The 18,832-nt window shown below is 40.3% G+C and overlaps 1 protein-coding gene across 1 annotated transcript in view; it reads left to right on the forward strand.

The window, feature by feature from the left end:
* The window catches only part of LOC124804699 (pyruvate dehydrogenase protein X component, mitochondrial-like), a 134,386-nt gene extending 116,094 nt beyond the window's left edge, over positions 1-18,292 (forward strand). Inside the window, exon 11 of the mRNA XM_047264955.1 lies at positions 18,106-18,292. The gene's annotated coding sequence lies outside the window, so the exon portion shown is untranslated. The remainder of the gene's footprint in view (positions 1-18,105) is intronic.
* Positions 18,293-18,832: the final 540 nt, after the last annotated feature.

Below are 18,832 nucleotides of genomic sequence, written 5' to 3' on the forward strand. Positions count from 1 at the left end.
GCTCACAAGCTCTACCGAGCTCACCTGACCTCAGTGCCACTGCTTCGGGCCGGCGGCCATCTTGTCGCGTTGACTCCTGGGACACTTAACTGCCTCGGCTCCCGCTGGATCCGCCGAGTGGCTCCAAACAACACGACCACACCTCACCCGCCCCGCCCGCCACACGTAAACCAACCACTTCCCTCACTGCCGGCAACATTTCCGTCATCACCAACGGCACGGTTCACAAGCTTCGCCTCATGTCAGGTCCCCCGATCTCCAGTAAACCACATCAACTTTGTCCCAAGTGCCTCTCTGACCTTAAAAAGCAGATTTCTGAACTACTAAGCTCTGGCATCATTGAACCATCTGCCAGTAGCTGGTCCATGCCCATACACATGACTCCCAAGAAAGACGGGTCCTGGCACATGTGCGGAGACTACTGTCGATTAAACACACGAACAATTATGGACACCTACCCCATACCCAACATTGCTGACTTTACCAGTTCCCTCGCAGGTTGTAAGGGGTCCGCAGGCCCTTACTACTAGGTTTGCACTCACACAGGTCGACAGGGCAACTATCGATTAGTGTGTCGGGTCGCGAGAGCGAGAGTTGAGTGAAGTCAGTGCGTGTTGTAGGTTCCCGCGAGGCGGGCAGAGCTGAGCAGAAGCCAGCAATTGATAGAAATTACCGACAAAGGGAGTGGCCATCGCCGCGGTTCAACCCCTTTGTGTTAGTATTATACGGGAAAGTGAGAAAGTATAATTAACAGAGTGACTCAGTGATATTTATGTGCCGTTATTGAGATTCTGCGTCTACCGCGTCGGCATTATTTGGATTACAGTGTTGGATTACAGTGATTGTATGTTGCGTGTGACGATTATGAATAGCGAGGAAGCCTGTGCTGAGATTAGCCGTTATTAACAGTGTATTGATGAAGGCAGTGGCTGTCTCCTTATCTTTATGGTTTTTGTTAAGAATATAGGTTTTGTTTAGTGAAGCTGTGTTTGTTGTTCTTCTTGCCACCAAACAGTACATTATTACAGTATTTGCAAAGGACAAAATGGAATGTAACAACTCCGTAGCAGTCCAATCCGATTGCCAGCCCCATTAGGCACACGGTCACATTAATTAATATCTATTTGGGCTGCTAATCAGATCCCGATCGAGCGGGATAAGTCAGTAGAATAAACCGGAGTGTTACACCCTTGGCTTACCGTGAAAGGACAAGTGCAATTTTTGGACGAATCACAAAGAACAACAGGTAATTTTATCTTATTTAATGCGAAGAAAATATTTTCCAGTGTTGAATCGGGACAGAGCATAAACTTTATAATCGCGACAAGAAACAGTGCATTGTGAACAATACGAAGTAATAGCACCTTACGATTGTGACTAAACTTTTTTCTTGCCATATTAGATGAAAATATTAGTGTCAACAAACTGTGTTATAATGTGCAAAGGCGTAAATCCGCACGAAAAACTGTGAAAAGTGAACACTAAAGAAAGACACGTGTGAACATTATCACGACAAACGGGCCGAGAATTCGTCACGAAAGTTTTAAAGAAGTGTTTAGTGATAATATTTTGACTGGAATTGCTTTTTAAATAGTGAAAATCGGACAGCTTCGTGTGGACCCATAAACTGCTATGCGGACGACAATGTATTGTGGCGACGCAATTATTGAGTGACGTCACGCAGACCCGTGTAGCTGCTGCACCAAAGAGCTTCGATCCACGAGGTGATTTCACACGACATCCCACCACGGAGCGGCCGGCTGAGCGACGCGACTTCGAGACACCGAGCACAGTCCCGGCACCTAGCGGTCAAACTACAAACTACGCCCGCCTGCAGCGCCACGGAGCGGCCGACGGAGAACTACGACGACTTGCAACAGCAGCGCAACCTCACGCAGCTCCAGTGGCAGTACAGCGCCACGCCCACCTCAAACGTCAAAACATCGCGACTCGCGGTAACGTCAGTTGGTGAGTGAAGACGACTGGTTGACATAACATTAAATTGCGGTGTGCAGTCTTCGCGATAAATAAACAATTTTTAACTAATATTTACATTAGGACAAGTGCCCAATTGTAGTAATTTCCGAAAAATTTGCGAAGCATACTCTGAAATATAGCATACTTATTTATGCACACTGCACTGTCTAAATGGTAATTATACAGATATGCTCATTGTTTTTGGGGATTTTACATTTATAGATTTTATGAGTGTTGTGATTATCTGGTTTAAAACATTTTTACATAAACTGTGTATATGGAAATTGATATTTGAAGTGATTAGGTTTTGAGAGTTGTTGTGTTCGATGGTCTTGCGTATTGTATCAATTTAGGGATTAATTGAAAAATACTTCAGGTACGATTAGTTTCATGGTAATTAGGAGTGTTTTGGGTTACTAGAGGTTATTCTATATTACCTACCTGTGCATTAAAAATAAACAAACATGTCTACTGAAGATAAGCAGGTTTGTGAGGTAGTAGTTGAAAGGAAAGGGATAGGACAGGAAGACAGAGATGATTCGGGAATCAGTGATTATGGAGTGTCATTAGATAGCCCATTAGCACACTCAACTAGTTATCCCGAGACACCGGGACAAACGACGAGAGATAAGCCAATTTCAGAGGATGCAGATATACGGTCGATGTTAGCAGAGTTGCTAAAGGGGACCAAATCATTAGAGAAAGGTTTACAAGAAACTAATGCATCTTTAGAGAAAGGTTTACAAGAAACTAACGCATCATTAGAGAAAGGTTTACAAGGAACTAACACATCATTAGAGAAGAGTTCACAAGAAACAAGAGAATCACTAAAAAGTTTACAAGAAAATCACGCATCGTTAGAGAAGCGTTTACAAGAAACTAACGCATCGTTAGAGAAAAGTTTACAAGAAGCTATAGCACTAGAGATCAAAACATCGTACACAAAGATGGAATGTAATCTGAAGAAGGAAATGCAGGAGTTACCAAAACGACTGAAGATGAACGTCGACGAGAGAGAGAGTAAGCTACAGAAAAATATAGACCAGGTCCAGGAAGACGTGGAGAAGATGGAAGGAAAGTTAACAAAGAAGATAGAAGACGATGTTAAAGAAACTAAAACCGAATTGGGAGAAAGGATCACCGAGGTGACGCAGATGCAGAAACAATGCAACGATGCGGTTAAGGGGATAGGAGATAGGCAAAACCAACTGGCTGTCAATCTGAGAAATGCTATAGCCGTGCAACGAGAAGAGGATAACGAGGGTTGCAATGGAGGTCAGGCAATTACAACAGGGAGTGCAGCAATTGGAGAGCAAGACAGAAGAAATTGATAAGCGAATTAGCAATGCCACTTTAACCATTGGGGAAGGTAGAATAGTTACCTTGATGAGCAGTGATAATCGGTACGTCCAAAATCATACAGGGCAGAAATTTAGACCGAAAGGAGGGTTGCACCCAATGATATTTATGAAGTGGTTAAAAGGAGTTCTCCCAGCACATCTTAAAGACTCAGACAAGATTCAATTTGCAATAGATAGAATGGAAGGTGAGGCCTTCACTTGGGGAGTCAGGAAGAAGGAAGGGACTACTAATTATGATCAGTTTGAAGGAGGATTCTTGAAAAACTACTGGTCCAAAGGTCATCAATGTGCAGCACTTGAGGACCTACTACACCGCAAGTCACTTACTACATGGAGAGGAACGTCGAAAGAGTTTGCCGAGCATTTGTGGGAATTGAACGAGACCTTGGAACAACCCCTGAGTGATGACGTAATGATATCTGCAATAAAAAGAAGACTGAATCAGAAGATGCAAGAAACTGTATCTGGGAGCCTAATTAAAAATAGGGAGGCCTTGATGGAGATACTGGAACAGTTGGAATCTGTTGGATCACAGGGACACAATCAAGCTAATGATCGAAACCGAGAGGGAAGTAATGACCCAAGGATTCATTTTAATCATTCGTCTGATTACAGAGGAAGAGGCGGAGGAACCGAAAAACTGAATGACACTCCAGGTGAGGTCCGGTCAAGAGTGAAGGCTACCAGGACCCCAATAAACCTGCTAAGATATATTTAGGACATTAGCTGTAAAATGGATATTTAAAAAAGGGAAAGGTTTATTTACATTGTGTTTTGTGATGTATTACAATTAGAATTGCATATTTCATGTCGAAGATTATCTAAAAATGAGTATAAAACCTGTAATAACTAATTTGTAGTATAGTAATTCATATGTCCTGTGTTTAAGTAGTAATTTTTGAGTGTATATGTTGTGTGTTTCATTCAATATTGGGCTAGAGAGGACTATTGCTGGTTGATATAAAAAATTGTAATTTGGACAATGCCATGTTTATGAGATGTATAACCTTTTGTAAAAATTATTGTGGAGGCAGCCCACTACCGGAGTCGAGGGATTATTGAATGAATTGTAATTTCATTAATTATTTACACTGTGTGTGTGTTCAAATGTAGCAATGTTTCATTCCCTTGCCGATTCTTTTTCGCCTGCGGCTCTAAAGAAGTTTTCGAGGGCGGGGTTGTAAGGGGTCCGCAGGCCCTTACTACTAGGTTTGCACTCACACAGGTCGACAGGGCAACTATCGATTAGTGCGTCGGGTCGCGAGAGCGAGAGTTGAGTGAAGTCAGTGCGTGTTGTAGGTTCCCGCGAGGCGGGCAGAGCTGAGCAGAAGCCAGCAATTGATAGAAATTACCGACAAAGGGAGTGGCCATCGCCGCGGTTCAACCCCTTTGTGTTAGTATTATACGGGAAAGTGAGAAAGTATAATTAACAGTGACTCAGTGATATTTATGTGCCGTTATTGAGATTCCGCGTCTACCGCGCCGGCATTATTTGGATTACAGTGTTGGATTACAGTGATTGTATGTTGCGTGTGACGATTATGAATAGCGAGGAAGCCTGTGCTGAGATTAGCTGTTATTAACAGTGTATTGACGAAGGCAGTGGCTGTCTCCTTATCTTTATGGTTTTTGATAAGAATATAGGTTTTGTTTAGTGAAGCTGTGTTTGTTGTTCTTCTTGCCACCAAACAGTACATTATTACAGTATTTGCGAAGGACAAAATGGAATGTAACAACTCCGTAGCAGTCCAATCCGATTGCCAGCCCCATTAGGCACACGGTCACATTAATTAATATCTATTTGGGCTGCTAATCAGATCCCGATCGAACGGGATAAGTCAGTAGAATAAACCGGAGTGTTACAAGGTGCAACCACGTTCTCTGTCATTGATTGCAAACGGGCCCACCACCAGATCCCCATGGCACCTGAAGACATCGAGAAGACTGTAATCACCACCCCGATTGGGTTATTTCAGTTTCAATTCATGCCCTTCGGTCTGAAAAACGCAACCCAGATCTGGCAACGCTTCGTCAAGTGCTATTCGACCTAAAATTCTGCTTTGCATATCTTGATGACATTATTGCTTTCAGCTCCTCCGTCGAGGACAGCATTCGACATGTGCAAACTGTTATAAACACTCTCTCGGCAGCAGGCATCGAGACCAACCAGGACAAATTGCAGCTATATCAACCCGCTGTCACTTTTCTTGGTTTTCAGGTCTGCCGACGGCATTTCACCGCCCTCTGAGAAAGTACAAACAATACTAAACCTACCCAGACCTGCGTCATTCAAAGAGCTCCAGCGTTTTCTGGGGACGGTTAATTACTATCGCCGATATCTACCTCGGGCTGTGGAGATTCAGGCTCCACTGATGGATGCCTTGGCAGGCACCAACACTTCTGGATCTCGGGCCATTCCGTGGACCCCTGCTATGATTGACTCTTTCACTGCCCTCAAAAATCTTCTTGCCGAGGCCTGCACTATCGCGCATCCTCATCACAATGTGCAACTTTTCATCACCACAGACGCAAGCGATACTGCCATTGGGGCTGTCCTTAGCCAGACAATCGATGGCCAGACTTCGCCTCTGCAGTTCTTCTCGCGCAAGCTCACCAATGCACAACGGAAATATTCTGCGTTTGACAGGGAGTTGCTCATGGTATACGAAGTGATCAAGCATTTTAAGACTGATGTTGAGGGACACCCTTTATATGTTTTAACGGACCACAAACCCCTGACTGTGGCCATTACAAACCCGCCAGCTGACCCGCCTCCTCGCCGCTTCAGATACATGGACTTCATATCTCAGTTCACCACCGATGTCAGACACATAAAGGGTGCTGACAACACAGTTGCTGATTTCCTTTCACAAGTCGACACCGTCCATTCGCCGTTAGACCTCTCTGAACTGCCTAACCTCCAACCTGCCGACGAGGACACACAAAACCTGATTTCAGACTCTACCTCTTCACTACACTTCGTCTGCACCACCTTCCCTGGCATTTCTGGTGAGATCTGGTGCGACGACAGTACGGGCACATTATGCCCCCTCATCCCAACCACACTCTGTCAAGCTGTCTTCAACGCATTGCATAATTTAGCCCACCGCAGTGTTCATGTGTCCACCCGCCTCGTAGCGGAGCGATTTGTGTGGAGAAATGTCAACAAGGATTGCCAGCAATGGGCACACTCCTGCATCGCGTGCCAACCATGCAAAGTACACAAGCACACTTCACCTCCCCTCGGTGCCTTTTCGATCCCTCCTGGGCGTTTGCAGCATATTGATATTGGCATTGTCGGCCCTCTCCCCCCCTCTAACGGCTTTCGTTATGTTCTCTCATCTATCGACCGAACAACTCGCTGCGTCGAGGCTGTCCCCCTCCCCAATATTACGGCAGAAACTGTTGCTCAAGCTTTTGTCGAGTCATGGGTATCGCGTTTTGGATGTCCAGCTATCATCACAACTGACCACAGTAGACAATTTGAGTCGGCCCTGTTCAACGAGATTTGTAACATTTGCGGCATCCGGCGCATCCATACCACAGCATATCACCCGCAAAGTAACAGGCTAGTAGAGTGCTGGCACCGCACTTTCAAAGTGGCTCTTCGATGCCATGACACTCTATGGACGGAGGCCCTTCCCCTTGTGCTACCTGGCATTCGTGCGATCTATAAGGGAGACCTCAAAGGCACAATAGCTGATTTCGTATATGGCCAGAACATTGTTCTCCCTGGTGAAATTGTGAGCCCTTCTGCTTCTCTCCTTCAGTCTGACTTACCTTCCTTCGTGGACCGCGTCAGGCACCACTTCATCAACCTCCACATCCCTTCGCCCGCCAGCCATTCCCGCCCTAAGGTTCACGTCCCAAAATCTCTGTGCAATTGCGACCCGTACCGAGTTCTCCAGCGATCAGCCAACATCTATGACATCCAGATAAAAAATTCAGTTGTTACAGTCTCTCTCAACAGACTTAAGCCTGCTCATGTCGAGCCTGCTTCTACCCCCCTTCATGCCACAACCACGCCACTCACTGTCGTGAGCCACGTGCCCTTGCTCGAGGTGTTTGTGCCTGTTCCCCCGGACATAATCCACGACATCTCTATAATACTAGTGATGATACACTGTTCTTCGTGTGTTTCCCTTCATCCGGTGCTCATGACACAACCTCCGCCATTCCCTGCCACCTGGTGAAATGTGTTCCCCTCTCGCCCGACGTCGACCTGGACATGCTTCGTGTGTTCGCCACGCCCACCGGAGACGTCGTCGTCGCTCCGTTCCTCCCGCAAACCACCGGCCTACCTATTGCAGCACGATGCCTGGCTCGCTTCAATGACTTCCAGGTTCGGTGGCCGAACCTTCCTTCACGACATCTTCCCACGCAGCTCCCCGACGACGCTGTCCAGCTGACTGTGGTCTGGCTCCTGCGGACCACCCCTGCCGACGCCATAGTCACCCCCCCCCCCCCTCCTCGGCCTCTCAAGAGTACTCTGTACTGCAGGGGGGGGGGGGGGGCGGCTATGTGGCGCCAATGAGGTCAACACCAGCATCGATCTGAGTATCGTCTCTGAACTAAGCTAAACACTATCTTTGTGCAGTTCCGCCATGTCAGTTCTCTGTAAGCCTTTGATGTGTTCAGGTGAATAAATGAACTACTGCAAAATGGGAGTGTTGTTTGGTGTAACTGACCCGAACTTCCTCCTCAAGATTATCTGTGAATTTCGAAATCGAATGCCTGAAAAGAAATGAATATACAACTCATGGTTTATATCTGACCAAACAAAGAAAGATTCGCATTTGTAATAAGCTTGCTTCTTTCATACACATGGCAAAAACTGAAAAACCAAGTACCGGTACAGGAGTAAAGCATATGCAAATGGATAATCAGATAGAAAGTGCCAGTCTCGAAGTGAAAATGTCACCCACGAAAAAACAGACAGTTATGGACCGTTTTATAACAAAAAATAAGCTGAATAAAAGTCATAACAACACACTTAGGGCCTACTAGGTCGAATTTCGAACCATCAAATGCAGCATCAAGGCAGTCGTTAATGGACATATGGGTGAAAAAGGACGGAAAAAATTGAAAATTGGGAACATATCGGCAGAATAAAGGCAGGAACTCACAAACGGTGAACATGAAAGCCACACGGCAAACACCATGAATACTATCCAAGAATTTTTTACCACTAAGTACACTAGCTCAAATAGTGAGGAGAGTGGTCAAGTAAGAAATGATTCCTTCCCTGTCCCTAATTTTAAATTACTCCATCAAAATGTTCAGTCACTCCCAAAGAATCTAAATGAAATAGAAATAATATTAAATGATGTAAATGATATTTCTGTACTATGTTTTACAGAACTATGGCTCAAACAAGATATGTTAGAGCAAACACACCTTCCTCAGTTGAAACTTGCAAGCATGTTTTGTAGGAAAATATCGAGTCATAGGGGTACTTGCATATATGTTAAAGAAAATATTGAATTCAATAGTTTAACTAAATACCATAAAGTGTCCTGTGAAAAAGATATAGCACTCTCTATTGCTGAACTACCAAGGCAAAATACAGTTATTTGTGTATACAGGTCACCAGATGGAGACAAAAAAGTGTTTTACAATCACATGGAAGAAATTCAATCTGCCAAGAAAAATATAATTATATGTGGTGACCTTAATATTGATTTCTCAAAATCCAATAAATTCAGAGATGACATAAATTTACTACAGTCGTTCAACATCAATCCAACGGTAACTGAACCAACTCTAGAAACACCTAACTCTGCATCTATTATTGATAACATCTTGATAAATACGTGCAAATATGCCTATAGCACACGAGTTGTAAACATGGGTTTCAGCGATCATTATGCTCAAATTCTTGCAATGAATGTTTCAAGACACCAAATTCCCAGTCCAATACAACACACTGTAAGGAATTTCAGTATAAAAAATGTGGAATATTTTTGTTCTCTCCTAGAAGATGAAAGTTGGAAAGATGTATGTGACTGTAATGAGACCAATGAGAAATATGTTAAGTTTATGGCTACAGTCCAACATTTTTTTGAAATGGCTTTTCCCAAGAAAACAACCATGGTGATCTCTACTCAAAAAACAAACAAGTGGATTACAAAAGGGATAAGGATATCATGTCAAAATAAAAGGAGAGTGTATGAGTACTCCAAGCATAATACCAGTCTTGACTTTATTGCATATTTCAAAAGATACAAAACAAAAAACAAAAAAAGCCTTGTTATTTCAAAAGCAAAAAGCTAGAAAATGACAAAATATTGTGTGATTCCAAGAATAACACTAAAGCAACCGGGCAAATTATAAGGAAAAAAATGGGTACCAGGCCAGTTAATCACAGTAATATAGAGATGATTATGAATATTAATAAACTAACTGACCCCAAACATGTTGCTTGTGCTTTCAACTATTATTTTGCAAATATAGCACAGCAGTTAATAAACACACACGATGACAAACAGCCAACCAGTCCCTCAGATAAAAAAATTTATTCGAACACATTATTGCTGTATCCAGCAACACCTGAGGAACCGTCAAGAATCCTAAAAGAATTACCCAATAAATATTCAGTGGGTGTTGATGAGATACCAGATGCTATTATCAAAGCTAGTGCAACATTTATTGTTGAACCACTAACAGACATAGTAAATTCATCTTTTGAGAGTGGTGGATTTCCAAATAATCTAAAAACTGCAAAAGTAACACCTTTGCTTAAGAAGGGTGCAAAAAGTGATATAGCTAATTATAGACCAGTTTCAGTTTTATCAGGCTTCAGCAAAATTATGGAAAAAATGTCCCTTAGAAGATTAACAGTTTTCTTAAATAAAGAGAGGCTGATAAGTGACTCCCAGCATGGGTTCAGAGGTGGAAAGTCAACTCAGTCAGCAATTTTTGCCTTCTTAAATGAAGTATTAATAGCAGTGGATGATAAACAACATGTATCTGGGATATTTCTGGATCTAAGTAAAGTATTTGATGTAATTGATCATGGCATTCTCTTGTGTAAATTAAGTAATTACGGAATTAGAGGCCAGTCTGAAAAGTGGATCCAGTTGTACCTCAGAAATCGTCAGCAGATTGCAGAAATATAACACAAAGATAGTGAAACACAAAAAAATTCTAGTTTTTTTCAGTGATGAGAAGAAAATCAAGTATGGAGTCCCACAAGGGTCAGTTCTAGGATCTGTCCTATTTCTGCTGTACGTAAATGACTTGGCTAGTAAAATACACGATGGAACTACTGCACTGTTTGCAGATGACACTAATATTCTAATTAAATCACAGAATGAGGAAAATCTGCAGGAGGCTGCAGTATCAGTTATGCGTACCTTAACACACTGGTTCAAGACCAATAGGCTCATCATAAATTCTGAAAAAACTGTGGCAGTTAACTTTCATACCACACAAAACATCCATCCTGCAAACCCTTTATTCACTATTGAAGGAAAAAAATGTGTTGAACAAAATTTCTAGGTGTACATGTTCAGGCAGATCTGAAGTGGGAGGTACACCTAAACAATTTAAATAAGAGACTGAATTCACTAGCATATGCTGTTAGGATACTCTCTCAAAATACAAGCTGCTCACCAGTGCTGGCAATGTATCATTGCAGTACACAGTCACTACTTATGTATGGAATAATTTTTGGGGGAATCCACAAATACTACAAAAACATTTAAAATACAGAAAAAGATTATCAGGGTGATGAAAAAAGGTAAATGTAGGGATTCCTGTAGACCCCTTTTTAAAACTCTGAAAATATTGCCACTGCCTTGCTTGTGCATATGTACGAAACACTAATTTTCACAAAAGGGAGCATCTTAAAAAAGGAAAATCTCTTCAAACACAACTATGATATACACACATATGAAACTAAACAGAAGATGAACCTACACAGGAACACAGTAAATACAAACTTATGCAAAAGAGGAGTGTATCATTCTGGAGCTGTGTTATATAACCATATGCCTTCTTACCTAAAATACATACCAACATTAAATGCATTTAAAATAAACTTAAAACAGTTCTTGCATGACCACTGCTTCTATTCTTTGTCCAAGTTTATGGAACATCATAATAAGTAAACCTCATTTACCAAATTTCACTAATTTGTCAATTCATAATATAGTTTACATTGTGCTTATCATGTCATCTCACTTAATAACTGCTATTATCACATCTAGAAGTAATGTAGTACACCAACCTACATTATTATGCAATTTTATGATGTCAACAATGTAGTCAAAATGACTACTGTATTGTAAACTAACTAGGTTTACCACTATCCTATATCACATGTACAAACAATGTACAAAACTTATTCTTGGACCAGTAAATAAATAAATAAATAAAATAGGACCAAATTGCAGAGAAAATCTCAAAGGTCATGGAACATGTCATTACTTGAAATTACAACATAAAAGTAATAACAGATAAAAATAAATGTTTATGAACCCAGAAAAGGTCAAGCCATGAGTTTAAGTACATGCAGTCAACAATATAACACAGGAATCAGCTTAATTTTTCAAGGAACTCCTCAACAGAATAGGAGTGACCCATGAGGAAACCCTTCAGTTTAAATTTGAAAGCATGTGGATTACTGCTAAGATTTTTGAATTCTTGTGGTAGCTCATTGAAAATGGATGCAGCAGTATACTGCACACTTTTCTGCACAAGAGTTAAGGAAGTCTAATCCAAATGCAGTTTTGATTTCTGCCTAGTATTAACCAACATTAAAATGTACAGTTCGGCTTTAGAAGTCATTTAACAACTGACAATGCTATATTCTCTTTTCTCTGTGACATATTGCATTATTCTTGGGAATAAGCTGACATTGTTTACAAGAAACAACAGTAAAGAATATATATATTGAGAGGCCAATGTCAAAATACCCAGACTAGTGAACAGGGGTCAACAAGAGGTTCGTGAACTTACACAACTTATTGCCCGAACCACCTCTTTCTGAGCCAGAAATATCCTTTTAAAATGAGAAGAGTTACCCCAAAATATAATAGCATACAACATAAGCAAATGGAAATAAGTAAAGTAGACTAATTTTCGTGTCGAACAATCACTTACTTCAGATACCGTTCGAATGGTAAAAATGGCAGCATCTTTGAACAAGATCCTGAACATGGGTTTTCCATGACAGTTTACTATCTATTTGATGACCCAGAAATTTGAACTGTTCAGTTTAACAATCACATATCCATTCACTGAAATTAAAATGTCGGGTTTTGTTGAATTGTGTGTTAGAAACTATAAAAACTGAGTCTTACCGTGATTTAGCATTACTTTATTTTCTACAAGCCATGAACGTAAATCTTGAATTGCACCATTTGAAACCTAGCCTTTACTACCAAGCTAGTGTCATCAGCAAAACGGAAATATTTTAGAGTTACCCATAATACTAGAGGGCATATCATTTATGCAAATAAGGAACAGGAGTGACCCCAACACTGATCCCTGGGGCACCCCCTATTTGACTGTACCCCACTCAGACACCACATCACAGCCATTCTCAACACTGTGACCTTTTGCTGTCTGTTGTTAAAGTAAGAGGTGAACCAATTGTGAGCTACTCCCCATATTCCGTAATGGTCCAACTTCTGGTGCAATATTTTCTGATCAACACAATCAAACACCTTAGTTAAATAAAAAAATATGCCTAGCCTTCAAAACTTTTTGTTTAACCCATCCAGTATGTCGCAGAGAAAAGAGAATATAGCATTGTCAGTTGTTAAATGACTTCTAAAGCCGAACTGTACATTTGATAGCAAGTTATGTGATGTAAAATGATCAATTATGCTTACATACACAGCCTTTTCAATAACTTTAACAAACACTGACGGCATAGAAATAGTTCTAAAATTGTCTACATTATCTGCTTCTTCCTTTTTATAAAGCAGCTTTACTACTGAGCCCCTTAATCGTTCAGGAAACTGACCATTTCTAAAGGAAAAATTACAAATATGGCTAAATACTGTAGTGCTTTGAGAATTTCCGTGTAAATGTTAGAACCACTTGGCCTTCCTCCGTCTTGAACACACGATATTTTAAAGAGAAGTGTGAGAGAGACCAATCCGACCTACTATGCCACTATGCGACCTACTATGCATTGCATTGCATGTGTGTGCATGTCTAAAAACATTCACGAGCAAACTGTGGATGCGGCAGCCGACAAGTACCGGCTGTACGATCCATAGAGTTTCAATGCAAGTGTAGAGAAGAACAAGGAGTGTTTATGTATTATTTATGTATTATTCTGTGTTTTTAGTGACTGTGGTGATTGTTAAGGACAAATGTAGAGATGAAATTAGACTTTCAAGTAATTCATGTGTTGGACTTCCTAGAAGCAAGACATGTTCATAAATTGCGAGTCGTTCTTAAACCAAGTCGCTTATGAATGTTTATTTAATGCGTTCCTAAAGCTCAAAATACGAGTGAAATACAGGAAGATGGAGATATTTAGATGTGGAATGCAAGAATGTTATTCTACATACTCCAATACATCATTAATTGGTGAAAACATAAAGTTTGTATATGTACTGCATACATTCTATCGTCAAAAAGCGTTAGAGCATGGTGACCAGTGAAAAGGACTCGGAAAAAAAAAAATGGGAATTTGAGAAGAAATCGAAGAAGAAGATATGATGTGTTGCCATAGCAACCAGATATAGCAAGATGAGAGCTGTTTTGTGTAATTTGATTAAATCCAAAAATCAAATGGAAAAAAATGTGGATGCAACAAAAGAGAAGACGTAAGGAAGTAATAACGTTAAAAGAACGGAAAGAAGACTAAGAAGAGATATGATGAGAATAACTCAATTAAGAAGATCCAGTGGGTGGAGTATACAACTCACACACATCGCAGTGATGCCGACGCAGAAACAACATCCAACGCCACTGGCACCAGTTGCGGTTCACTGGTGCTGACCTGCTTCCACGGCTGCTTACCGATGCCGACGTTGACACCAACATCTGACGCCACCAGCTTGCTGTTCACCAGTGTTGAATTGCCATCACATCCGCTTACCTACGTTGGGAGAATTCTACGCCGGGTGAGCGCAAAATAGAACTTTAGTACCTTAGCAAGGAGGGATACAAACAATAGAGTGACTTTTATTGGTGTAGTTATTATACTTAGAGTTCATTCGTTACTAGGTCTAAAACTAATAGGAATATGGATAATACACAGAGAATTGGGGAAACTTCAGAAGCAGCCATGGCTATGAAAGTGAGTAAGGAAGTGCCAGATTGGTCTGAATTAGTAAATTTAAACAAAGCCCAGAATTTACAGTTAAATGAAACTTTAAAAGCTCAAAATGCTACATTAGATGCCCAGAGTGCAGCTTCAACTGCTCAAAATGCTACTTTAAGTAAAGAACTAGGCTCAGTAAATTCTCAATTAAATTTATTAAATGCCAAACGAGAATTGCAAAGCAAAGAATTTGGTAGTCTGTGCAAAAGCAAGGGGGGCTTTAAACACTGAATTTGACGATTTAAATAATGAAGTAGTGCATTTGAAATTAGAATTTAAGAATGAAGTAACTAACTCTTTAAACCTCCTTCTAAATCAACTGTTCACTGACTAGTCAGAAACAGAATGATCAAATTCAGGAGTTGATAAAAAAGTTACAATTTGATATTGAAGGTAAATGTAATAATGTGGAATCTGAACTTAGTGGGAGGTTAGGATCATTTGAAAATGTGTATAATGTTAAGTTTGATGCTGTAAAACAGAGACTGCATACTTTAAAAGGGAGCGTCGATAAGAATAGCGAATTAATACCAATAATCCAATCGCATTAATACATGAGTAGAAAATGTAGAAAGAAGTTTCCAAGAGAGAATAACTCTGCTACAGTAAATATAAGTAGTCTGGAGGAACAGGCAGAAGAAATTATAGACCGAAAAGTTAGTGAGAGTATAACCTCCTGAAATGTTTCAACTATTGCTTCGTCCAAACTTAATGATACTAGCAAGGTTACAGATGACATGTGGAAAGAATTCAAGCTTATCCAAGACAAAGTAGAAAAAAGTGCATCGCCACCTAATGTTGTGTTTCCTAGGGAAGTGGTGATTGTTTTGCAGTGGGGAGACATTCAAACAAAATTTAACGAGAAGTACTGGTCTGCACTTGCTCAAGTGAAGTCAATATCAGATCCATGGGACCTGGGCAGAGTCATATATCCCCAGGGACATAAACATTCTTAGTTAACAGGTGGAGTGACGACCGTTGGGTCCCGAGTTGTTTTCGGTGTTTCTTCTTTAATAATTTCCTTGCACCGAATTCCCCCAAACTCTTAAACTATTCTATCCCCCCACACTTAGAGGTACTGGTAAAAACCTTACCAGCGAGCATTTGTTATTATGTCATCCAAAATTGCTCCTGGTAAGATATTTTCTTGTTCCAGTCAGTTAGATGTCCCGACTTTGGTCAGCTGCAGCATGAGGCGGAGAATTGCACACATGTTGTCTCCGATCTCAGACATTGGGCACAGCCTTGGGGCAGGATATATTAGGTGCCTGGTCAGTTCTTATCTCCCTCAGTCATGGGAATACTGTTCTCATGCAAAATATAATATAGTCAAGCCAGCTTTTGCCTTTTTGCATTACATGAGGTTTCCGTCCTCGCTGAGTTGGCGTTAGGACAGCTGCATTACTCTTTGTCGGATGTACCGCCATAGTTGGTCCAGAGTTCAAATTTATATTTTCTAATGCATATTTGTGTTAATGAATGGAAGTGAATATTACATTAGCAGAACATATAATATTGGATGAATAATTAAATAATGATGATACTATAGCATATAATGTTCTATTTTGTATAGAATATTTTATACCTTTTATGAGATGTGATGTAGACAGGAGGGTTTGTATTGATTTTGAAAGGGGTGGGTAGTGTAAATAAGAGCAAGATTTACACCAACAGATAAATCATGGATAACACAGAACACACATCACACCTTTCAAACAACCCTCACAAACAAGTGTGACTGGTTCTTCACCATTTGCCGTTTCCATAGGGTTGCTAAGATTTTCTTCGGGGAGGGTGAAGGTGGGAATGTTTGTTCTGTAGGAGACGATTTAACACCATACCTCCTCCAGCTCCTCACTCAAGTACCGGCGAGGCAGGGATCCTGGGGAAGGAGGGTGGGAAGGGTTTCCTGTCTTTGGGGCTGTCTTCTTTCTCTTCTTCGATCTTAGCAATCATTTATATTTTTTCCTTTCTTACTTCTCTTTTGAGGACCTAACTATTTTTCCCTCTTTCCATGTTCATATACTTCTATCACAGAAGTCCTTCCTAGTCTCCATGGTTTCCAATATCCTACAACTTATTTTCACATATGAAGGCCGAAGAATTAGAACACACAAACACACTTACGCATTCACACAAAGAAATACTAATACACAAACAATGAAGTCACAGATTAGAAGGATGTAAGAACCACCAAGGGTTGTAGGGGAGAAGATATATGTACATCTAGAAAGCTACACACATTGTTTTTATTATGACGGTTCTACATTGTTTATTTACATGAAAAGCCTCCATATCGCATATGTACATAAGTATAGAAAAACTATGATGATCTTACAACGAGTATACATAAGCAGGAAGCATGAGTAATGAAGGAGAACGCAAACCAGACTGGAGTAAATTGTGATGCATATTTAAAAAAAGTCTGTGTAGCGAATAGTCGGATAAATTGATGAATAGTAGGATAAAGGGGCTTGAACAATAGGTAGACATAGTATCTACCATGAGTTGAATAATATGTGTAGACATAGTATCTACTAAGAGTATAGAAGTTGAAAATTAGAGGAGGACTCTAGGGTATTAAATGAGGTACTAAGAAGTGAGAGTGAAGTGTAAAATAGATTTTTATTTTACCAGGAAATATTTGATTATAGTGTACATAAAGATGTATACAAGGGCAATGAACTATGAGGCATACTCATAAAGGATAAGGGAGGCGTACCCGGCATTTGCAAAAGATATAGGGCAAGATGAGCTGTGGCCAGATGAGTAGGGATATTTTATAAAGGGGCGTATGTACCAGGATGGAAGGAGGAAGTGAATTCATAGGGTCAATCCACATGTAAGGTAAAGGTTCTGATCCTAGGGGAAAAGGACAGTATCGTGGCAGGAGTCACATTTAATAAGAATTATTCAGGTAAGTTTGAATTCTATATGTCACTAGCATTATTATGTTTTATGTGAGTTTACAGTCCTCCAGACTACCAACTACTATAAATAATGACACTATTACATACCAAGGAAAAAATAGTACAAGGAATTAGAATAAAGAATAAAGTACTCAAGTGTCACGAACACCTGGAGCTTATGATTGGAAACTAAAGGTTTAGTCCTCACAATTCCTAGATATAAGAAAACTTAACTACAACATTTCAATCAATGTTCACATTTTATAATTAAAGTAAAATGAAAAAAAATAAGGAATAGCTAAGTAATAAGAAAAAGGGTATTTACGGTTATGAAAGGAACAAGGTATACTGTTGAAATATGAATTGTTATTATATGTGATACCAATGTACATAATGATTGTTTATAAAATATATGTTCAGTCTGAGGGGGAGGAATACATAGTGCTTCAAGAGTTTCTGCATAAATTCTAGAACCACTTGCCCTTCCTCCATCTCAAACACACGATATTTTAATTAGAAGTGTGAGAGAGATGAATCTGACCTACTGCGCATTGCATGTTTGTGTGTGCAGGTCTAAAAACAGTCACGAGCAAATTGTGGATGCGGCGGCCAAATGGTGGCCAACAAATACCTGCTGTACAATCCATAGTGTTTCAGTGTAAGTGTAGAGAAGAACAAGTAGTGTTTATTTATTTTTCTGTGCTTTTAGTGACTGTGATGATTGTTAAAGACAAATAAAGAAACAAAATTAGACTTTCAAGTAATTCATATGTTGGACTTGCTAGAAGCAAGACATTTTTGTAAATTATGTGGTTGTTAAACCAACACTATTGTAATTGTATTTAATCGAGTCTAATGTGAGACGAATTGGTTGACTTGCAAACTTTTGAATATTTATGTGAGAAATGGTGACTTTGTTCTTTGTGAAAGTTGAAATATACCAAGACTAAACTAAAAGTATTCTGCGAGTATCCAATTATTTCATGAGTCTTAGCCAGCTTTATTCGTTGGAGAAGAAGTTTTTGGAGATTGACGGGGCCGACTATCCAGAGAGGAAGATCGACTGTGCATACCAAGTAAGTCAACTGATGTGAGAGCAGTGTGAAGTTGGCAAATCAGCTCCACATCAATTCTTGTTGTCTAGAGCGTTAGAATACGGAGCTAACATGTGCAGCACAGTACTTTAATATTCTTCTAGGCATTCCATCATATCCATGAGAGTCCTCAGTCTTCAGTGATTTAATTATTGACTCAATCTCCCACTTGTCTATATCACAGAGGAGTATTTCAGACATCAA

This window comes from Schistocerca piceifrons, chromosome 7, assembly GCF_021461385.2.
Source record: "Schistocerca piceifrons isolate TAMUIC-IGC-003096 chromosome 7, iqSchPice1.1, whole genome shotgun sequence".
NCBI lineage: Eukaryota > Metazoa > Arthropoda > Insecta > Orthoptera > Acrididae > Schistocerca > Schistocerca piceifrons.